A 22,889-nucleotide genomic window follows, 5' to 3' on the forward strand; every position below is an offset into this window, starting at 1 on the left:
TATTTATTGGTAATTCAAATACAGCTGATCCAAATTCACTTCCACTGTTAAAGAAGAAAGTGGCTGTCTAAGACATCTCAGTGTGTAAATATATGCCATGCAAAATTAAAGAGTTTGTTTTGCTTTTGTGGCACAATTTGGCTTGGATACAGCTACTTTTTCAAAGACCACAACCTAGAGTTGCAAATAAAGCTGAAGAAGTAGATGGGCCTCACTATATGTTTTTAGTTGTACAACCAAAAACTCATTTGGAAACCTAGGGCTTTTTATGGATATTATCCTTGATGTAAATTTTACAAGCAGCCCAAGATCTGGCCAGTTAGGACAGAATATTATTATAGTCATGCTCAGTGCTTTTTTCTGGGGGGATGCAGGTGGACACATACCCCTAAACATTTTGTGAATCTAAGTTTGGCCTCATTGAGGGGCAGTATTTCAATATGAGCAGGGCAGGGGGAGCACTGGTCACACTAAGAAACTCGGGCTTGAGATGGATTGAAAGCTACTGGCCCAGGCATGGCAGGTATGCCAGCACTGAGCGATCGTGGAAGGCAGGGAGCCATAGCTTTTATTGGATAGAAAGAAGATACTAGAGAATTAACTCCATCTCCTAAAGGCATATCTAATGGAACATCCATCTTACTTGTTTCATCACGGGAATTAAGATTTTTATCAGACAAGCGGTAGATGGCTGCACCCGTCTTTGATGCTCTAAATATATGAATCAGGGGGAAAAAATGCCTATGATTTACACATAACATTTTACAAACATCTGTGATGACTTACACTCTGACTGTGGACAGGTAGTTAGTTATTCCTCTGGAACAACAGGAACCATTTCCCTCTAACTGCTATCATAGCACTGGCCCTGAGTGAGCCTTTATTTCATACTAGAATGTTAGTTATATAGTTGATAGTTGGATCAAATATCATTTACTGATGGATTTGGATTTTTAACTAACCCTACTACAGACTCTGAGCATCTTCAAGCTACTGTATATACAGTATAAACAAACAAAACAGAAACCAAATTAAAATTAAGCAGAATAGCACCAATTCCACAATCTATTTTCTTCTTTCACTTCGCCCTCTCCTTGTCATGTTTCTCTATTTACAAAAATGGCACACCACCCTCCCAGCCAACTTTGAATCTTTCACCAAGCATTGCCCAAGTAATCTCCAAACGTGGTAGCTAGTTTTTAAGCAGTGCCTAGAAAGGTGAGAAAGAACTGTCCCAGCTGGATGCACTCAAGTCTTGCATCCCTACAAGGAAGAAGCCTTTCACACAGACTTCCTAATTTTTAATCACACTTAATTTCTAATCACTTTATCAATATAAGAATGAGCCAATATAAGAATGAGCATCAGGTTTGTCAGCCCCATCCCTCTCCTCCCACCCAGGTGTAGCTGCAAGAACAGAAGCTTTCACTGTGATTTTAAACTAGTCACAGTTCAGTATTACGTCTAAATCAAGACAAACTATGGAGTTATTCTTAACTATGGTTTACTGAAATAAGCCAACTTCAAACTATGGCTTATGAAGCTGCCTTGTTTCAATAAATCATCGTTAAGATTAATCACACTTTAGGATTTAGACACAACTCTAAACTGTGGTTAACTGAAAATGGAAATGAAAGCTTCAGATCTCCTCCCTGTGGCCTTCCCAAAGGAAGAATGGCGAAGAGGTGGGGATATCATTCATATAATGATAAATCCTTGGGTCTAAATACATACAGTAATTATCAATTGACATGACAAGATAAAATCCACTTCAGTCTTATCCATTTCCTGCTTAAAGAAAACTGTTTCCAAGAGTTACATCCTATCCTTTCACAAATGAAACTAAGAAAATGATAAATTTTCAAAATCCATTTTATAGAGAGTTGCAGAAATCATGCAGGCATTGATCAAGAGAGGAAGTGTGTTGCTCATCATATCACTATTGAATTGATATATGTCACGGTCACACCAAATGTACACACACAATCACTATAGTGCTGAGAACACTTCTGGGAGCCAGTTTCAACTTTTCCTAGGGTACAGCTATGGAAACCACCAGCAAATATATTTGAGCAGAGGCAGTCCAAACTGAATAAATACAAACCATGGCTATGAAGGGCAATGTCACTTCTACAAAACCACATCCAAATCTCTGAATGCGTCTCTCCATAGACAGACTCTGTGTAAAAATGGTAATTGGGAGAAGCACGCGTCACATCTGTCCTTTATTCCAATAATCAACTGCATTAAAAGAGACATGGTACCCCATTGCTACAATGCTCTTCTACAGCAAATCTCCTCTAGGTGTTAAAAAATAAAATAAAAATAAATTTGCAAGATTAAAAAAACCTACAAGAAGCATTTTGATAACTAAAACTCCACACCAAACACAAACAGAAAAGGTACATAAATATAATGAAGCATGAAATGCCTCAAAATTAAAACAACGGCAGCAATAGCACAACATTCACAGGGAAGGGAACTGTACAGTGGTGAGTGAGTTGTGCACCTGTATTATGCGCCTGATGAAGAGGGTTCTAAACTACAAAAGCCAAGGCTACATGAATTAAGTTCGTCTTTAAGGTAACACGAGACTCTTTGCTGATTTTGCTGCAACAGAGTAACATGACTATCCTTCCAGCTTTCAACATCCTTGTGCACATACGAAAAGCAACCCTCACCAACCGCCTCTCGCACCTGAAACACGGAAATATATTTTTTTCCTTCATTGGTATATAAGCTCAGAAGTCCAGCTATTCCAAACAGGTTTATTATTTCAATCCTCCAAGAGTCACCACCCCTACCCTACCCCACAACATAAAATCTTGCTTTTGTAATCCAATGCACTACACAACAGGACTCAGCAGTAAAGTGTCTGTCAATTTAAAAACCAGAATGAATGAAATGATTTTGTGTTCCCACAACTTCAGCTACCTAAGATTCCTGTCCGGTTTGTGAAATATAGATTTAAAAGAAAATACATTTTTAAATAAAAATAATATTTTAAAAATCATCTACAACAACAGTAGAATCATCTTCATTTAAACAACCTCCATCCCCACTCATATGTTTTTACTTTCATCTCTACCTCTTTCTTGTTCTCCAGAACTCAGAACACTATAGGAAAGCCATTGATAGAAAGATTATTTGCCTATGCATTATAAGAACAAATAATTCAGACTGGTGGACGATAAAACCAATTTAAGTAACTGAGAAAATTCTGGTTTAATTGCAGTGGAGATGGCAGATCAGGATCTTGGACAAGGCAAAGGTTGGCAACTCAATCAGGTTTGCAGACTAAAGGAAGTCTTTGTTGCAGTTTTAAACTCCCCCCTAAAAAGGCATTTAAAAAGCATTGCACGGAGCAAGCAATAAATACAGCTCAAGCTGACTAGACACCCTGGTGAATTTCTGAGTATTTTTGTCTGAGATTATGTAGTGATATTAAAATCACCTTAAAAGACTGAAGACCAAAGAAATTGTAGAGAGAGGTGCTGAGTTTTGTCACTCGCACTGGATTTTCATGTCAGGTTTGCAAATAAAATAATATTTTAAAATATATTTCTTCCTACGTTTCCGGGATAGGATAAAGTAATGCACAGTAATTATTCGACTTTAAGATTTAAATAAAGTTCATTCTGACACACCGGCCAAGTTCTCACTGAGGGGATAAACCTGCATCTGGCTAGTCCTCTTCAGAAAGCAGGTAAGGACATTTCTCTCCAACATTTTTCAATGTGCAGGAAATGTGTTTTTATAGAGGGGCATTTGTGTGCATTTCAGCCTGCACTTCAGGGCAGGTACAGATTAACCACCTCTGTGAGAACCAGGCCAAAGGCTGCATCCTGAACACGAGTAGCTCTTGTCGAAATCAGTGGGATACACTCCCAAGTAAACGTGGTTGCCCAATTTATTTCCCAACCCAACAAGACAAAGATCAGGATTCTGCTTCAGCCAGAATAAAGTCTGGCGGTGTCCAGCTTTGAAGAAAAAAATCAAAAATCCATTGCTTATCTATTTAAATATTTTACTTATTAAGATGCTGATTTGGACACATCAGATTAATCTGAACGTAACAGTGAGGGTGTTTTGTTGTTTTGTGACAATGAAATTACTTGCAACAGTGTTACTGGAAATGAAAAAGGTAAGACGTCTCCCAAAAATCAAACTCTACAGCAAAAAAATCTTGGGACTGTTGTTTTTCAAAAATGAAGAGTTTTATGAATCTGGTAAAAGAAATGGCCCACACTTAGCCTCTTATTTATTCTCTAGCTCACCTAATAGTAGAGGGGGGTGGATATTTAATGGCGGTAGGTTGTTGGTTCCTACACATGCACATACATTGGTGTCACCTACTGGTCTTGACATTAAATGTTGACTCGCATGTTTCAATGAATGAGCTATCACAGATTGCTCAACACAGATAAAATGTTTGCGGCATTCAGTTTCAGCTTGAAAACCATACAGCATTTTCAAAGGAGACAGTCCACATGTTCAGTTGTGAGGTGTCAAAGTGTGAATCAATCCTTAGATATCAATGAGTGTTTGCTTTGAAATTGCCGTGCTTTGTTAACTTACTTTTTATAGGGCATCTAAATGACATCATCATCAAATTGCTGTTGTCCTGCACTGCTTCTGTTTTTATTTTGCTTTTCAGATTGCAGAAAATCTAACATCTTTTTTTTAAAAAATGGAACAGTAATTCCCCACCTTTTTTATATTTGATTTTTTTTTAATTTTTGCAGGGACATGCCAAGTAGCGTGAGTCTATGGTCACACATCTGTACTACTGCACAGTGCCACTATTACTTTACAAGTAGTCATTTTATCAGTATGTTTTTAATTATATTTTGATTTATACAAATGTCTTTGTTGCCTTTAAAAAAAACAAAAAATACCCTATTACATTATTTGTGTGATAGTGCTTAAATAAAAATGGCCTTTAATGCAAATGTTAAAATTAATTTAAATTTCAGATCAGTGTCATTTGAACACCTTGTTTCCCTCATGATCTTTTAATGAGTGATAAAATAACTCTTAAAATACACACACGCGCACACACACACACACAGATAGCAGGCTTAAAAGGAATTATCTCTATGCTATCTACATGGTTATAATATGCTCACTATTCTGGACAGAACTTAGTAGGTTGTAAGTATACACACGCAGACACTTGGAAGTATGGAGAGTCAAGGACAATTCCACGTGTAGCGAAATAGCTGGGACAAGGAGAAAGGAGTCTACAGAAATTCATCAGAGGGATATTCAGCCATTGGGAGTTCTGCACATATGAGAATCTGTGCCACGAACAACTATTTTTTAATCATTTGGGCTCTCCGTTATTCATTAGGTTTGCGCTGTTTTCAGCAACAGACCTACTGCTAAGGGGGTGGGGACCACAAGGACCCCAAGTTTCACAAATATGTATTTCCTCTTTCTTCTTCAGTACTTCTCTTCTGAGATTGTTTTTAAAATCATCATACATTTAACCTTTCAGATCAACTGTTTATAAGCCCTTCGTGGCTCACTCAGAAATGGGATAAGGATGCAAGGACAGGAAGCCTTGCTGCAGGGAGATAGCCATACTCTATTGGTTACTTTTTAAAAACACACACACAGGAGACAGCTGACTACAGCTGGAGCAGGGATACACAAAACTCGAATAAACGAAAGGCTGAATAAAAAGTAAAAGCTTCCTCTAGTGGCAAGGCATCACTGCACTGGGGATGGGGAATAGAGAGGCGTCTAGATGTACATCCAGCACATGCTTATGCCCACTAAAATGAATTGTTATTTTTAAAAAAAATCTATATCACCCTTCATCCAAGGATTACAGGTTTACAATGTAAACACAGAAAAACACATACCGTCATAACAAACAATAACTCTCCCCTCCACACACAGTTTAAAAGAACAGAGATTGTTTGACTAGGCAAGGGCCAATAGATGGGCAGGGATAGGGAACCAGTGGTCCTCCAGAGGTGGCTGAACTTTCCGCTTCCATCAGCCACATCCCAAATGGCCAATAGCTGAAGACTGTGGGAGCTGTAATCCAGCAACATCTAGAATGCCACAGTTTCCCCACCCCTGGGCCATAGTTTTGAGGGTATTCAACACTACTGAATATTCAGCATTCAGTACTACATGAGGAGGAGGAGGAGCATTCATTGTTAAATGGACCAGTAAAAGTTCAATTATCTTGCAAGGAAGCAAAATAAAGTTTATAAACTAATACAGGCATGGGTGGGGAAGAAGAGTCACAAAAATCAAATTATGGGAATGGCTATCCAAGGATCTCATATTAGCAGAAAACCTGCCTAATTTTAGTAAGGGGGTTCAGCAAATGTCATATTTCAGTTATTGATTATATGCCATTTGTCTGTTACTGATGAGTCCACAAGGACACAGGAACAGTATTATTAAAAAGGAGCATATTTTCCATGCCCTAATGCCAGCATCACTGCCTTTGTGTGCAAAGAAGCACGTGTTTATTTTAGAGATGCTACACCTACAAAGGAAAAGCAGATACTTAGATAAACCATTAAAAAAAACACCCAATAATAAATTGCTTTAACAAGATTGGGTTGTAAGGTAATTTTCACAGGAGCTATGGATGCTATAGAAAATATTTACATTGGCAAGGATTATCACAATGTACTGGGTGGAAAATTCTATTTTGTTACTGTCGTCCATCAATGATCCAACAGTAAAATGTACTAGGAAGACAGCCTCATGCTCAAGAGGTATTTAAATCAATCATTGTCTAAAGACAAGAGTGAATGAACAAGGATGTAATAAATTTTCCTCTAGAACAGGAGATGCAAAGGGCTGTTTCTAGCCCTCATCATTGCAGATATAAATTTTAAATGTACTCTATAGTCAGCCTCTTCCCTAGGACACATCTGTAAAAACATCCAAAAATCCCACACCCTCAAAAGCTTATTGTGCCCCGTGAACGCCAATTCAAATAAGAGCGCATTCCAACATGGCCACACTGCTGTTCACTCTTTAGGGAAGGGAAATTGGGACTGGATGAGTTTTGCACAGTGGAAGAATAAAGAGCCAGAATAAAATTAAAAAATTAAAAATCTACAAATAAAGTTTCCTGAACTTGGAGCATCTACGTAACTACGCATTAGTTGTTTTCACATGTTACATTCACTTCGGCTTAGCATGAATGAGCAGTGTACTAGTGTACCGCTATTCTCAAGTTTCCACTTTGATCCTTCCCTTCTTCTCTCTTGGTTGCACTGGAAGCAACAAACCACAAGCCTCGACTTGTCGTGTTACCCAAACCTGGTCTCGTGGTTTGTTCCCTCTAAACCAAACACAAGTGGTAAGCCAAGAATAAATGCTGCTTGTCTGCATTAAACCATTAAACTATGGTTTTATGTGATGTGCAAACCATCCACAAGGAGAAATTATACCAAAAACAGGAATGCAGAAGGCCTGCACAACTTGCACTAGTCATCATGCCAAATGCAGCACACTAGCCACATATTATGGGTTGGACGGGCCTGGTCCACTGCAGGAGAAATCCTTTTTGAGCAGGCAAAGGGGGCAGGGATGGGTCGGACTTGGAGAGCAAGAAAGCAGGCTTGAATGAGCCTGGTGGAGAGTGGAGGGAAATAAAGTTTTTGCGCAGGCAGAACCAGGTGAGTCAGAGATGGAGGAGTTGCATGGGCCTGGTCCATCCATCCGGTGGAGAGCGGGGGGATGGAAAAAGAGTGTTTTTGTGTGGCGGGGGGGGGGCAGAGAGTGAGAGAGGGGTTTATTTTCATTGAATAAACCACTGTAAATCGCATGTGCCAATGTAATGGATTGCTTTGAAGTCATTTCTGCACCAGGTAAAGTATTTTTAGCCCCCCAATTTACTCCACGGTTCTTTATTTTGCCCAACCAAAGGTGACAACCCTATCACAGGCCTACTTCCATCTTCTTGGCATTTTCAATGAAGCAACACAGAAATGAGGCCTTATTCGGTAAGAAAAAAAACCTGTATCTAATGGAAACTGATTGCTAACTTCTTGGAGTTGGTTAAGAACTGTAGACTATTCAGAAGCTTTTAACATCTAAGGTTGGTCAGCATTTCTGTTTGTTTATTTTCTTATATGCCAGATGTTTTCTCCTGTCCTATCTAAATAAATGTCTCCTAAGAAATATTCTGAGTTCTGCCTCAGAAATTCAGCAACTCAGGTGTACATAAGCCTCCTACTGCTTGGTTCTATGTTACTTCATATAATATGCTTTAAGAGTAAAAGAAGTTGGAAGGCTCCTGCATTAAGTTTAGAAAGAGGGTATATAAAGTTATTACTCCAGGAAGTGTGGTAAACCTTTGGCAGGTATTCAGAGTTTGGAAGCCTGTGTGAAAGCTTGCCAAAGTGCACCACGTTTGTGCATTAAATGTCACCCCATGAGTGACTTTGAAAAGTGTCTTGGCTCTGTTAGCATAGTTGCCAAGTAGCCAAAAGGGGGGACAGAGCGTGGAATAACGTGCCCTACTTCTGTGTGCCTTTAACAGATGTTTGATATGCAACAACAACAAAATAGCATGTAGCTAAACAATGGCTGGGTGCAGTTGTTCACCGGCACCATGGACCATGGTTTAAGAAACTATGGGTGAGTGCCTTGGATTATTATCTCAGTATGTTAATCTACATTAAGTCAGCTTTACCTAGTTCAGATGTAATAGGAAATCTCTGGCTTAGTGCAAGCCAGGATTTCCATGCTGAAGCTGGTGAGCGGTGAAGGAAGAAGCAAGGGAGGAGTATGTAGCCCCAGGACACGGCCACCATTTTGTAAACCACAGTGTGCATGTGTGTGATTTCAATGGCATGGGAGAACTGTGGAAATGGCATGGGGGAAAGCCTTAAATGTCAACTTTCCCCATCATCATGGTCCCAATCCGAATTCTACCCCTCTCACCCCACCTCACTTTTGGCTTCAAAGTAGAAGACTTAGTTCATTAATCTCCCGGGGCACTTTTTAGCTTCATTGCCAAATGGTGATTTCAACAATGGAATTTCACATCCAACGCCAGTATTTTTTCAACTGCATAATACAATTATTCTTCTCTGGAAACAAATCTGTTGGGTGCATTATAGCATTTTCATTTAAAGAAGAAAAAAGAAACAACCCTTTCTACAAAAAAAGAAGCAAGTCATGTTTCCTAAATGACCCATCTCAGTTCTTGAATCCGGTGTAAATACTGTACTGGGAAAGACCTCTCAATACAAATGGGGTTCTATTGAGATATGGAGAATAAACCCTAGCCTGCAGAGAACGAAGGGTAAAAAAAAGTCAACAACTTAAGGTGAAAATATTTGGACAGGGTCTAAGACACACTAAGAAAGCAATAGAGGAAAGCAAAAGAAAGCTGAAAGAATTCGGAAGAAGTTGAAAGAAGCAAAGCTGCCTAACTAGTTAGCATTAGTATCCTAGGAAATGGTATGCAAGCAGAGGAGTGTTCACTCATCAAAGAATATCTGAAAGCTTTTGCAGGAGGGCTATGAGTTAGATAGGGGAGGACGGGAATCCAGGTTGAGTTTCTCCCTGGTACACAGATATTTGCAGCAGATACTTCTCCCCTAGGTAATGATGTGCGGGTGCTAACCGTGCCTGAACAGAGGCAGGTTTGTTCCTCCTACGTGTCTCCCCATTAATGAAGATAAGTCCTGCATCGTTAAGACTTCAAAAATAATTCTCTCTTCCTGGAATGCAAGCAACAAGGTTCTCAAAAAAAGTCAAGATTCCTACCTGCCCTCCTTAGTGTAAAGCTGAAGAAGGATCAGAGCTCACAGCCCAAAGTAGCTTACTACTCTGCTTTCAATGCTTATTCTCCTGCTTGCCAACCTTCCCTTTTAAATCTACCTCTCACCTACCAAAACAAAAACTAAACTAAACTAAAAAATCCAGGCTACTGTGCCTCATGTTAAAGAGAGATTCGCTCATTTGCCTGTGGCAAGGCTTCTTGGATAGATTCAAATCCTGCCTAAGTGGCGGCAACAGCAACAACAAAATTAATTATTCCCATTTAATTTAATCCTCATATCCTTTTGCTTTAGGGCACAGTTCAGCTTCTGGAACCAAGACCTGCAGGTTTCTGCCTGAAAAGCCTTTAACGTTCCGTCCCCCCACCCCAGTTCCCCTTCAAATGCAGCCAAATATCCAAGTATTTGTGGGCAAATGAAAGCAATAAACCAAATTTTTAAACTAAAATGCTACAAGATCTTTGTTTCTTATTTTAAAAAAGTTTTCTTACTTTTCCCACATGAAGAAAAAAAGACGAGGAATCAGAGAAAGAAAGAGGAAAATGGAATCCCTCAAACAGATGCCAGATTCCTAGGTGGTGAGAGAAAGGAAACCAATGTGCAGCTTGCGAGAAGGAAGATTTCACGGGGGGAAATAAATACTGATCTCTTTAATCATATTTCATGTATAGGGCTGCACTGCATTGTCCCATAACTGTAACAATGAGAAAATAAAGGGGAAATAGGCCTCCTTCCCTGGCATCAATTTACACATCATTAATTACAGCAATTTATTATACTTAAAATGGATACTTTGACAAATTTTTCCATCCTGCATTCCAAGTCTTCTTCACATATTTCTGTGTGGCCAAAAGGATCAGAGATGCATAGAGCAAAGGGTAGTCATTAACAGTTTGATCCCATAAATTTGCTGTGCCGGAACCCAGCACATATACATCCTTAAGAAAGGGGCGACCCAATAACTTTACTGGTATGAAAGCCATTTAGGGTTAGAATGACACGATTATAAAATTAGTGTAAAGCAGTGTAATTGCACAAAATGTCACACTCCTATAGCTGTCAGATAACGCTATTGGCTTGGATCCTAATTTTCCTTCCATGAGCAGAAGGAAGTTCATTCAGTGAATGGAGCTTCCCTCCCTTCTACAGCCCCCTGCACCCCCTGAAAATCTGCTCCTGGAAGATGGGGGACCCTTGGAAATGGGGAGGGGGACTGCAGGTGCAAAGGGAAGTTGACAGAAATTGGCTCTTACATGAACAGCAAAGCAACTTGGATCAAAGCAATAATGTACCACCAATGTTTAGAATCAGGGCATTGAACAATGGGTAAGACTGTGATTCTATGCACACTAAGGAGCAAATCCCATTGAACTCAGAGAGCTCAACTCTGTGTCAACTTGCAAAACGAAACTGTTGTTGTAATGCCTTTTTATATGCAGGTAATTCAAGTCTTTGAGCTTAAATATTGCTCTTAAGGCCCAAATCTTTCACAGAGCACAGCAATTAAGAAACGTGAAAAATGAACTTCAAATTACCCACTTTTAAAAATACCTTAGCCTACTGTCATTCAACCACACCATTGCCTATTAACTGAAACAAAATACACATTTCTGTGCCTTGATCTCACTGTATAATTAGCATATATGCCTCAAAATATAGTGGAAAGTTACTTTTGCAGATTCTGTATTCAGACACAGTAGCATAGGCAGATATGGCACTGGTGATATTAATGACCCTATTACACTGTATTAAAATATGAGCCATGATACCCTGCCAGATATGAGATTATATTATGAAGCATCTTGTCTATGCTGGTTGAAGGAATGGCTGACATTGAAGAATCCACATATTTTAGACTCAGAAGGTCATGATAATATTTTTGGTTGGCATACTTATTTATGGTATGAAAAGGTGAAAGTACACAACAGATTTACAAACCATATAATTAGGAAAAAATTGTATAGAGTATGGGATAAATATAAAAAATGATTGGAGACAAAAACACCGCTTTGGCTTTCACCACTGGAAGCCATAGTGGTAAAGAAAAAGAATATGATGGAAGGTTGGGCAACTTATACAAATTTATTAAGAGAGAAAGGAGGAGAGTTTAAATTAAAAGAATTTATGGACTTATCAGGAATATTAACAAGATGGATAAAATATCGTCATTTGAACGTAGTATTTGAGAAAGTTAGGAAATGAGGGTTTGGTGAATTAATATTACAATTGGAGAGAGACCTGTTGGAATGTAATGTTAAAGTGCTGCCTAAAATGTATAAGATATTATTGGAATGGGAGACTAAAGATGAGCAAGTAAAATATTCAATGATACATTGGGCAAGAGACATGGAAGCCGGGGAACAATTGTGGAATACGAATATAAAATTTATAGCATGTTATGGTTTAAGAGAAAATTACATGAAAATGTTATATAGCTAGTACCTAACACTTAGTAGATTGGCAAAAATGTAAAAATAAAAAATGAATAAGTATTGGAAGTGCAAAGGAAAAGAAGATACTTTTTATCATATGTGGTGGTCTTGAGGTAAGGTTAAAGTTTACTGGAAAATGATATATAATTAATTAAAATATATATTTAAGATAATATTTGGGGGGGACAGAAGCTTTTCTCTTGGGAATTATAGGTGTAGAACTACTCAAACAGTATAGAAATTCATTTATTTATTTATGCAACGACAACTGCAAGGATGTTACTTTCCCAAAAATGGAAAGAAGAAGAAGTCCCAATGAGAGATGAATGGATATAAAAACTTATGGACTATGCAGAAATGGCAAAACTTACTGGAAGAGTAAGAAATCAAGATAACAACCTTTTTATAAAAGAATGGAAAGGGTTTATTGAATATCTACAAAGTGTAAACAGATAAAGACATTGGCAGGATTACTGTAATAACCTGCAGTTTTAAAAGAATACATAATCAAAATAGATGAATAAAAAATAAGTTAATTTAGAATATGCCGGAAATGATAAAATAAATTTAAGGAACTGCAGAAAGAGGAGGAAGGAAGTCAAGGTTTGAAATGTTAGAACTATTGTTAAACTATTGAAATGTATATAAATGAAAACTATAAATAAAATTATTTTAAAAATGAGCTATGAAGAAGAGACACTCTAAAAAACCTTTTCAGGCCCCACAGATGAACATTGCTGGTCATTTAAAAAGAAAAATAATCACTTAATACATTTATAAACCACCTTTCTATCAATGAACTCAAGGCAGCTCACAATTACAGAATACAGCTGGAAAATGATTATGCAATATAATTGGAAAATTGGGAAGAGGAACATAAATGAATTCAGGCAGCGACTCTCACATAATGTTACATAATGACCAACTGAGACTTTTTAAATTATTTGTCAACCCAAAGGGCAGCAATGCTGGCACTCTCCAAGGCCACCTTGCCCACAATGCATAGCTGTGAGAAAGGACTCTATGAGACTACCCGATCTCTGTTCCTCATGAACCAGACTCTTCCCCCACAGGATCAGACCAAAGGCCTATCTACTCCGCTAATCTGTTTCCTACCGTGGCCAACCAGATGCTTATGGGAAGCCCACAAACAGAACGCAAAGCAACTGTCCTTTCCTGCTGCTGTTCCGCAGTAACCCGTGATTCAGAGGCATGGTGCCACTAATACTCGAGGTAGTGGGTAGACATCAAAATCATAGATAGTCTTATCCTCCATGAAATTATTTAATCTGCTTTTACTATTTTACCAGATTAGTCTAGCCATAAACAAGTTCAAACAACACAACAAAAAGATTACTTTTACTATGATGATGATGATTTAAAGAATTTATATACTGCCCTATACCCGGAGGTCTTAGGGTGGTACACAGAACAAAATCAAAATAGAAAACCACAAAATATATAACCAAAATAAAAAGAACCACCTAATAACCACCACCACCCTGAAAAAAACCACATTTTAAAAGGGCCTAGGATGTCAATCAAATCAGCCAAAGGCCTTTTTTAAAAGAAAGGTTTTTGCCTGGTGCCTAAAGGTGAATAATGAAGGCACCAGGCGAGCTTCTCTGGGGAGAGCATTTCACAGATGGGGAGCCACTGCAGAGAAGGCCAGTTCTCGTGTTGCCACCCTCCAGACCTCTCGAGGTGGAGGTACACAAAGAAGGGCATCAGAAGTTGATCTCAGGGTCCAGGTAGGTATTGAGGTATTGTGGTCCTGAGCCACAATACTACTTATTTAAGCTACTACAAACACCTTGTTTTTACTATAACACTGCCATTATCTTATTGTTTCTATCCCTTACAAAGATCCTAGTTCCTCCTTAAAATTGAAAATGACTAGCAATGGGGTTACCCAGGTAAGAGCCTTGAGGGGCCAAACACATTCCCATTCAGAGCAGATATTGGCAGCCTTTAAGGATTTTTACTCTGAATTAAACACCACAGGTTCACCAGAGTTAAGGAAGATAAATGAATACTTGAATAATGTTAATTTCAGTCCTCTTACCTCAGAATATATACTTTTTCTGAACCACCATGTCTCAACAAACAAAACTGATCAGGCAGTTAAGAAACTGAAGCATGGCAAGACGCCCAAAACTGGTGGTCTGGGGGGAGAGTTTTATAAGACCTTTAAATTTGCTATTCTTATTCACTTCCCAGCACCTGTTCAACAGTATCTTAGAGGATGGTGTGATCCCAGAGTCTTGGAAATACACACAGTGTGGATTCTGAAGCCGTCCCATCACCTTGCTAAACCAAGATGCAAAATTGATCCCTTCTCTTACATTTTGGATGAATCATTTATGGGATGAACCGTTTATTTATTGAATATTGAAGAGGACCAAACAGGTTTTATTTCTGGCCAACTACTGGCTGATTCAATTCAGAGGGTGCTTGTTCCTGCTGTCACCAGGTGCCTTTAAGGTCTTTGATTAGGTTGAATGGCCATTTTTAATGCGTATCCTGAAGAAACTTTGGTCCTCAACTTATACAGATTATTCACCAATTATACTCTCTGACAGAAGCAGTGGTAAGAGTTAATACAGAGACTCAATACCTTTTATGCTCTCATTTGGAACAAGACAGGAGTGTTCCTTATCCCCTCTTATCTTTGCACTGGTCATTGACTCTCTGGCATCAAATATATGGGATGGCCCACTTATTATTGGTCCCAGGATTAACAGTACCGCCCGCTCTATTAATCTATTTGCTGATGGTATTTTGTTGCTTCTTACTTCTCTTAAGGATGTAATCCCAGCCCTTCGGATCCAGCTAGAGAGATCTGGGGAGGTGGTGGATAGCAATGATAAATTGGAACTTATGTGCATCATTCTGCTAGATACACAAAAATGACTGCAGCAATTGTCTAGTTTGAAATTGCAATTTGGCTGCCTTAAATACCTTGGAAGCTTTATACCCAATGCTATTATTTAGTTGCACAATAAGAACTTTGATCCCCTACTACAGAGGGCAAAAGCAGACATTGCCAAGTTGAAACAACTCATTCTTTCCTGGCTGGGAAAGATTGCTGCCCTTAAGATGACACTACTCCCTAGGTTCTTCTTCTTGTTTCAGACCCTCCCCATTGAGTTCCATTTCTGTGATTTCAAAAAGCTTCACACTTTTAGTAAAGTGGGGCACAACCCACAGAGGCGCAAGTGAGTAATGTATAGGAGAACTAGAGATAACTGATTGAGAATGCCCCATCTACAGATATATTACAAGGCATTCCAGAATTGGCCGTTTATCTGCATTATTAGGAAACACATGGGTAAACTGGAATTAGGCTGTGAAATGCCTTTGATTAATGCCCAGCCATTCCCCCCTTCTGTATGCTAGACTATCAAAAATATTGTCAATCCCTTTCTATGAGTCACACTTAAAGTTTGGTTGAAATAGGCAAAATAATTGGCTAGTGCTCCCTTCTGCCTTCACTACCCAAAATTTGTTGATCCATTCAATTATAGGTAATACCAAGATTGGGAAAGGAAGGACTACAAAGCATCCAAGATTTATTCCAAACAAGGCAATCCTTTGATGATGCACCAACTTGAGATCCAATTAGAAAAGCTAAAACTGAAGTTGTAAACACTTTTTTTTTGCTTCGCAGTGGCATCACTGATATGGATTACCATGATCTCTGACCAGTGTTTGAGAAACTCTGTGTGACTAGCTCTAGACGTATTAAGGGGGTTGCAACAGATTTCTGCACGACGCTAATAGACTACCAGTTTAAAGCTGAAGGGGGAGACTTAAACTTATGGGAAACTAATTACTGAGGGTGAATGCGTGACCTTATGGCACACACCTCCTATTAAGACAATTTCTGCTAAAATCAAGGTCTATAATGAGGCTTATGACTACACTATCTTAACAATGTTTTTTCACCTTTATGTTGCAGGGTTGCTAAAATAAAAGAACACTGATTCACCAATGGTGAGAGTGTCCAAAGGTCCAAATCCCTTTTGGACAGAAGTGTTTAGTATGATAACTAACCTCCTTCATAATAATGCTGACATGGAGTAGGGATGAGCTTTAGTGTCCTTATTTAAGAACCTGTAAAATCATCCTTAAGCAGTGGCATGTACGGAGATAGCATTACATGGGAAGAACACTGATGAATGTAAGATGCACAATGGTATAATATATAAATTTAATAAATAATAATAAAAATAAGGTATGGTATTTAGCCTTGACTGATAATTTCATTTAATGCTGAAAGGTGATGTCTGGAGAAACATACAAGGACACTTTTGGTGATGATTGGTTTATATTTATTTCATTTGTTAACTCTCATCCAAAGGAGTCCCGATTTCCTGTCCTTATAATTCTTTTAAGGTGGGTTACCTGACTTAAAATGATGGTGCTATCTTGTGATTATATCTGTAATACTAAAACTGATCTGTACCTGTTGACCTGTTTGTATTGTGTTGTTTTGTTTTGTTTTGAATGAAAACAGTATCACCAAAAAATAAATAAAATAAAAAAAATCCTAGTTCCTGAAATTCCTAACTTAGATATCTTTCACTACAGGATCCCAACTGATTTGCACTTTTTATTTTCTTCCTGTTTTTCCTCATCATTCTCAGTCTTATTAATCCAAGATGTAATCAACTCTGTTTTAGTTGGTTTTATACTGTCCTTCCAGCATGTGGTAAGGTAAGAATATATAACACTTGTGTGTAGTACTCTTTAGGCATACTATACTTCACAAATTTCAGTAGACCCATTGTTACTCCAGTTTGGAAAGTTTCATGTACACCAAAAAATACTCACCACTACATGTGCAATCACCTTTTCTCTCTCTACAGAATCATAAATGCTTGTCCCCCACTATTACTTTTCCAGGGAGCCCAATGCCATTGTATTGTCCTCTTAAAAAGACTTCTGTTCTCTATACTTGAATTTTTCTGGATATCTGCTTTTATTTAGAGTATGGTTTTTTCTTGTGTTTCTTTAACATGTTTTCAAAATATTTTCTATTCCCCTTTCTGATAGACAACTTTTCATGATCTTATTAAAATATGTGTAATTTGGATGAACTGGAAAAAGTGGGTATGTAACTTTCACATCACTTCTTCAAATGTTTTTTTTATGATTCCAGTCTTGCTAGCAGTCCAGTCTTCTTTTCTTCCAACCCCATTTTAAAGCCATCTCAATTGGTGGCCATCAAACACATCTTCCATAGTGGTGGAAAGTACTTCCTTTTGTCAGTCCTAAATCTCCCACCATTCAGGTTCATTGGATGACACCTCCACATACACCCCTTTCTAATATTATGGAGAGGGGGAGCCTTGCTGTCCACTTTCTCCACACCCTGTCTCTCACTAATATCTCCAGATGGAAAGTGAAACAATATCTGTAAACACCTTCTGTTCCCACAGAAACAAGGAACTGCCTAAATAAAGCCCCATTAACACTGTCATTGAAATCCTGCATAAATTAGTTAACACAATAGCAAAAGCTCTGCTGACATCCGGGACTTTAAAGGTGAAGGGTTGTGGAGAAATTGTGGTAGACAAAAACGTCCCTGGGACTTCCATTAAAGCAGTTTGGATTTTCAGTCTCCGGCGCTATGTGTCTCCTACAGGGCACTTCGTTTGTTCTCCGTTAGAGAATAAGAGGTGAAAAGAACAACATTTTAAAGTGCCTCTGAAATGTTGCTAACCTGTAAAGGTTAAGAAAAGCAACACCTTCCCTTCCCACAAAACCTATATTTTCTCCTTCAGAAGCACTAAAATGCCCAAATTTATTAAAATTCCATAGTCAGATGTCTTAAGTACCCAGTGCAGGGAGTGCTTTTCAAAGATGCTCCATAGGTCACATAGAACCTCAATTAGTTAGATCTAGCTAAGATCCAAAGTCTTGGCTCTTTAACAGGCTGATACAAAAGGCATTATATAGTAGATTTCTCAATGAGATTCTGAAGGACAGGACAGGGTTGATTTTGGCAGTAACATCTTCTCCAAGGCCTTTGGCTTATTAAACAATCTATGACCTTGCAAATGGGACACAGGTGGCACTGTGGGTTAAACCACAAAGCCTAGGACTTGCCGATCAGAAGGTCATGGATCGAATCCCCGCGATGAGGTGAGCTCCCATTGCTCGGTCCCTGCTCCTGCCAACCTAGCAGTTTGAAAGCACGTCAAAGTGCAAGTAGATAAATAGGTACCACTCCAGTGGGAAGATAAACGGCGTTTCCATGCACTGCTCTGGTTCACCAGAAGCAGCTTAGTCATGCTGTCCACATGACCCGGAAGCTATACGCCAGCTCCCTCGGCCAATAAAGCAAGATGAGCGCCGCAACCCCAGAGTCGTCCACGACTGGACCTAATGGTCAGGGGTCCCTTTACCTTTTATGACATTTCAAACTGGGGAGAGGGGTATTGTTTTTGTTTGTTACTATGTTATGTATTTTTGTGTTTTTATATTGTAAACTGCCCTGTGATCCCTGGACGAAGGGTAGTATAGAAATATTAATCATCATCATCATTGCTATTTTTCTAGAAAAAGAGGTGCCGGAGCTCACCATGATCTTCTCCCTTGTTCTCTTAGAATGGCAATGGCACCCATCTAAGAGCTGCCAGAGCTGAGCTCCGGTGAGCTCCAGCTGAAAAAAAAAGCTCTGGTTACTATAATAATAACCTGCACTGGTTGTTATATAGACTATATACAGATGAAGCCAATATCTGTTTCTACCAAATTATAAATATCTGTCTTCTTGTTTTAAAAGTAGGTCCTTCAGTGAGCCAGTAATCCACAAATAAACTCAGTGGAGTAAATTGCCTTAATTCCTCCCCCCTTCATATCTCTCTCTTTCTCTTTCTCCCTGTAGGAGTGAACAAAAATAATAGGAATGTCTGGCAAAGGGGAAGGAAATATCCTGTTTACCAGGCTCTGTGAATAGGATGCTTCTGCTTCCTCCTACTGGGAGACAATGTCAGATAAGAACAGGGATCAGGTAGGAAACTCAACATGTTAGTATGGGGTCAGGGGCCAGTTTGCAACTTCCTCCTCCAAGTCAAAGGGAGCTAGGAAGGAGAAGTTGCTATGGGAATCTTGCGTGCATGAGAGGAAGGAAAATAAGGCACTCACCTCTCTGTCTCTAGAAAGATTCTAGCATAGGAAGAGATCTTCCAGAAAGTGGCAAAGCAGGAAACGCCATAACACAAAAAATATTTTTGCAATTATTAACCTGTAATATCTTTTTTTATCCTCAAAGCACCATTATTGCCATGCATGCAAGTTACCGGTGCCTTGATGCTACAGATATGTCTCTTTGCAAAGGCCCACTGGTGTGTTTCTGGGATAGAATGTGGATGTGACAGAAGCATCCTTTTTGACAGCCAGTGGTGAATTGCCATACTGTCACTGCGAGATATGCGGGCACTTAGATTTACTTTTAAAATTAGGCAAATGAATGAGTTTTAATGACAATTAGGAATAGTAGTTAATAGATAGATATTTATTATTACGGTCATAGACCAGCTTGTGAAACACAAATGGAACTACAATCCCAAAAGCAAAACAAACATTTAAAACAATATACAACAATGGATTTTAAATTTAAAAATGCAGTAGGCATATAATCACATAAAAACTTTAAGATAGACTACCATAGAGAAATCTTCAGGCTTAGAGGCAGTATACATCTGAATACCAACCCTGGGTTGGCATCTAACAACAGCACTGAGCCAGACATCATAAAATGATGGTCGCTGCATCTTTATTTGCCTTTGTTGTACTCAAAGCCCTACTGAATCCAGCAACTTCCATTGCAATGAACCATGTGTTTGCAGAATATTCACTGATCACTTCTTCATTTTCCAATATGGTAAGACCAATATGACTGGAATGTGTACATGAAGGAGAACTGATGTTGCATAGTTGCTAACAGTACAATCCTGTGCATGTGTGAAGTCCCAGGATATACAGTGGAACTTCCTTCTTAAATAAGTATATTTCGGCCTACAAACAAGATTCAAAATGTCCCCAGTTTGAATCCTGCCTCTGCCGTGGTCTGATACTAGAAGGCCTTTCTCTTGGCCTCAGGACCACCACCCCCCCCAGTAAGTGCCACCTCCCTTGCAGGGCTATTTTATGGGTTATAGAAGGATAATATACAGGAGGTGCTTTAAACACTTTAAAAGCACTATATACATCATAAGTGTTTGTCATATGATATGGAGTGCTCTTTTTTTTAGAATAGTTACCCCAGAGTTCAAGATCGGAAGCAATATTGTATTACACCGAGAAATGGAATGTTCCTACTTTTACTAAGGCCACTTAATATGCCCATTAAATGGAGGTGGTTGGAGAGATTAATAATTGCATGTTTTTGCTACACTACAAAAAAGTATTATAAATAGTTCTCAACTTTGAGGGAAGGCATTTGTTGGTGAAACCATCAGGGGGCTTCTTTTCTATAGCAAAGGGTGTTGCGTGGCAAAATTTATTCCTACCAAAAACTGTGCATTATTTATTTGATTTTATTTATATTTTTACTTCTAGGCATTTACAAGCTGCTTTTTTTCTGCACTCAGAGCAAACAACGTGTGTTTTTTTTAATAAAAAAAGAGTGCAAAACACAACTTAACAATATATATGTGCTGAAGTGTCCCCCAGGATACACTAGGTATCCTATCCGGTTGAAGAACACGCACCAACTGGAGTTTTATCTTATCTAACATCTCTAAAAGGAGCTTATTCCGTAAAAGGCAGAAGTACTAAGATAACTGGAGTGGAAGAAAATAAATAGCTGGTTGGATCATATTTAAGTTTTGTTCTTCTTCTCTTTATTGACCCAAAAATCCTTTCCCCCCACCCTGCACCCCTACACCTCACAGATATGAACTGGCTGATCAGGGACCAACAACTGGGAACTCCAGATGCAGAGATGTGGTTGCCACAAACAGATCCTGACAGAGCTCCTTTTCATTTTTAAGATTCACACAAAAAGGGAAATGCCTCCTGGTGCAGTTTGTCCCATCACTGCACCACCAAGGTTGGAAAAGCAGCACCAGAACGATTTTTCCTTTCAATGCAGGAGATTAATCAGGATTAGGGCATGGCCAAACAATGCCCAAGCATTATTTCTCTGGGCCTGTCACAAACCTATAGCATGTTATGCACTGGATTCCTTCTCTCTCTCTTTTTTAAAAAATACCTTATTTACTTTGAAAAAAGTAGAAGCATTCCTTTCCCGAACCTTTGGCAGAAGCGGGTCACCAAGATATATCTTTCACAGCTGCTTTAACAGTGTAAGAGAGAAATAAAATGCTCCAACATTTGCATTAGTATTTTATATCCACTTTTGCATGTTACATAGCCCTAGTAGTACTGAGATTATACCATGACAATAATAAACAACTGCATTTGTTTTTATCTCCCTGTTTTAAATTAGTTTAAAATGGACAGATGAATCTTTCCAGTCTATGCTACAGAAATAGTTGACCAGAATGGAACCACGGTCACTGACCTGCCCAGCCTCAAAAAATTTATTGTGAGAGATCATGGAAGAGCTATTCTTTCCCCCCTACCAGAAGGGCAGCTGGAGGAAATAAAAGGATGAGCAGAAAAAAATATGTTGCTAAGAAGGTCATGCACACAATAAAGGGAAGTAACTAACATGAACAGGGCCAGATTTTGGGGTGGGGAGACGGCAATAATAATTATGAAAGGCTTTCCATACAATCACTTTCCTGTCCTCACATACACACACACCACATAACACAGTACAAACATACATACTACAGCACTCAGGATAGCTCCCCTAAAGCCCTGGCTGGAGAAGTGGCTGAAAAATATATACAGATGCAACACTTATAACTTGCAAATATATGTCTTTCACCTTCACTGGGACATGGAAATCTGAGGAGGAGGTTAAACAGAACCGCACACTATCGTAAGGACACAAAGAAGTATATTTGTAGCCTCCTAGCACATTGTATTGCCTTTTAACAACAATGAAGCCAAATGTCAAAGTATAAATATTTCTATTTGGGCAAGGAAGAGAAAAAAGAAGGAAAAGGGAAGACACCCAAATTACACACAGAAAAAGAAATAAAAAGTGGATCTTAACTGATGAAGAGCAATTTAAAAATTGAGCAAGTGAAAAAGAAGTTGGTTGCGCTTCACCTGACTATTCACATTATAGATATTGATATTGATATAGATATTAAGGCACTTCTAGAAACTTTAATAAACATTACATTAGTATAAATACGTAGTAAAAAACCTAATACGTAGTAAAAAAACACCATGCTAAGCTTGAATTCTCTTATCACATTTAATTTTGTTCACCACTGTCCTGGAAATTGTCTTCATGCATTTGCCATACATATTAACCTCCTATTTGTAGAGCAATATTCAAGGCAGGGCCTATTTATTTCCTTAATAAACACTGATCATGAGTAATTGCATCCATTCACCTATGCTCGTCCCAAAATGTTGAAGTAAGTGTGAAAGGAAGGGAAGGCCACACTGTGCAAGATCATAATCAGTTTCTGGGGACCATGAAAAAGCTCTGGTGGGAGATCATGAAATAGCAAGGCTTTTAGCTTCTGGCTGTGGACAAAAACAGCAAGGTGACAAGATGGATGGGTATAACAAGTAAAATGGTGCT

The 22,889-nt window shown here is 38.7% G+C and overlaps 1 protein-coding gene and 1 long non-coding RNA gene across 2 annotated transcripts in view; one reads left to right on the forward strand and one right to left on the reverse strand.

Moving 5' to 3' along the window:
* Positions 1-22,889, reverse strand: part of LOC310752354 (nuclear factor 1 X-type-like) — a gene marked incomplete at its 5' end in the record, with an annotated part of 229,254 nt that overhangs the window by 121,154 nt on the left and 85,211 nt on the right.
* Positions 417-10,583, forward strand: LOC310753108. Its single transcript, XR_014543189.1, has 3 exons — positions 417-4,144; positions 7,909-7,985; positions 10,280-10,583. It is a non-coding gene; the product is annotated as an uncharacterized lncRNA (long non-coding RNA).

Source organism: Podarcis filfolensis (assembly GCF_964270895.1).
Source record: "Podarcis filfolensis genome assembly, chromosome: 17".
Taxonomy (NCBI): Eukaryota; Metazoa; Chordata; class Lepidosauria; order Squamata; family Lacertidae; genus Podarcis; species Podarcis filfolensis.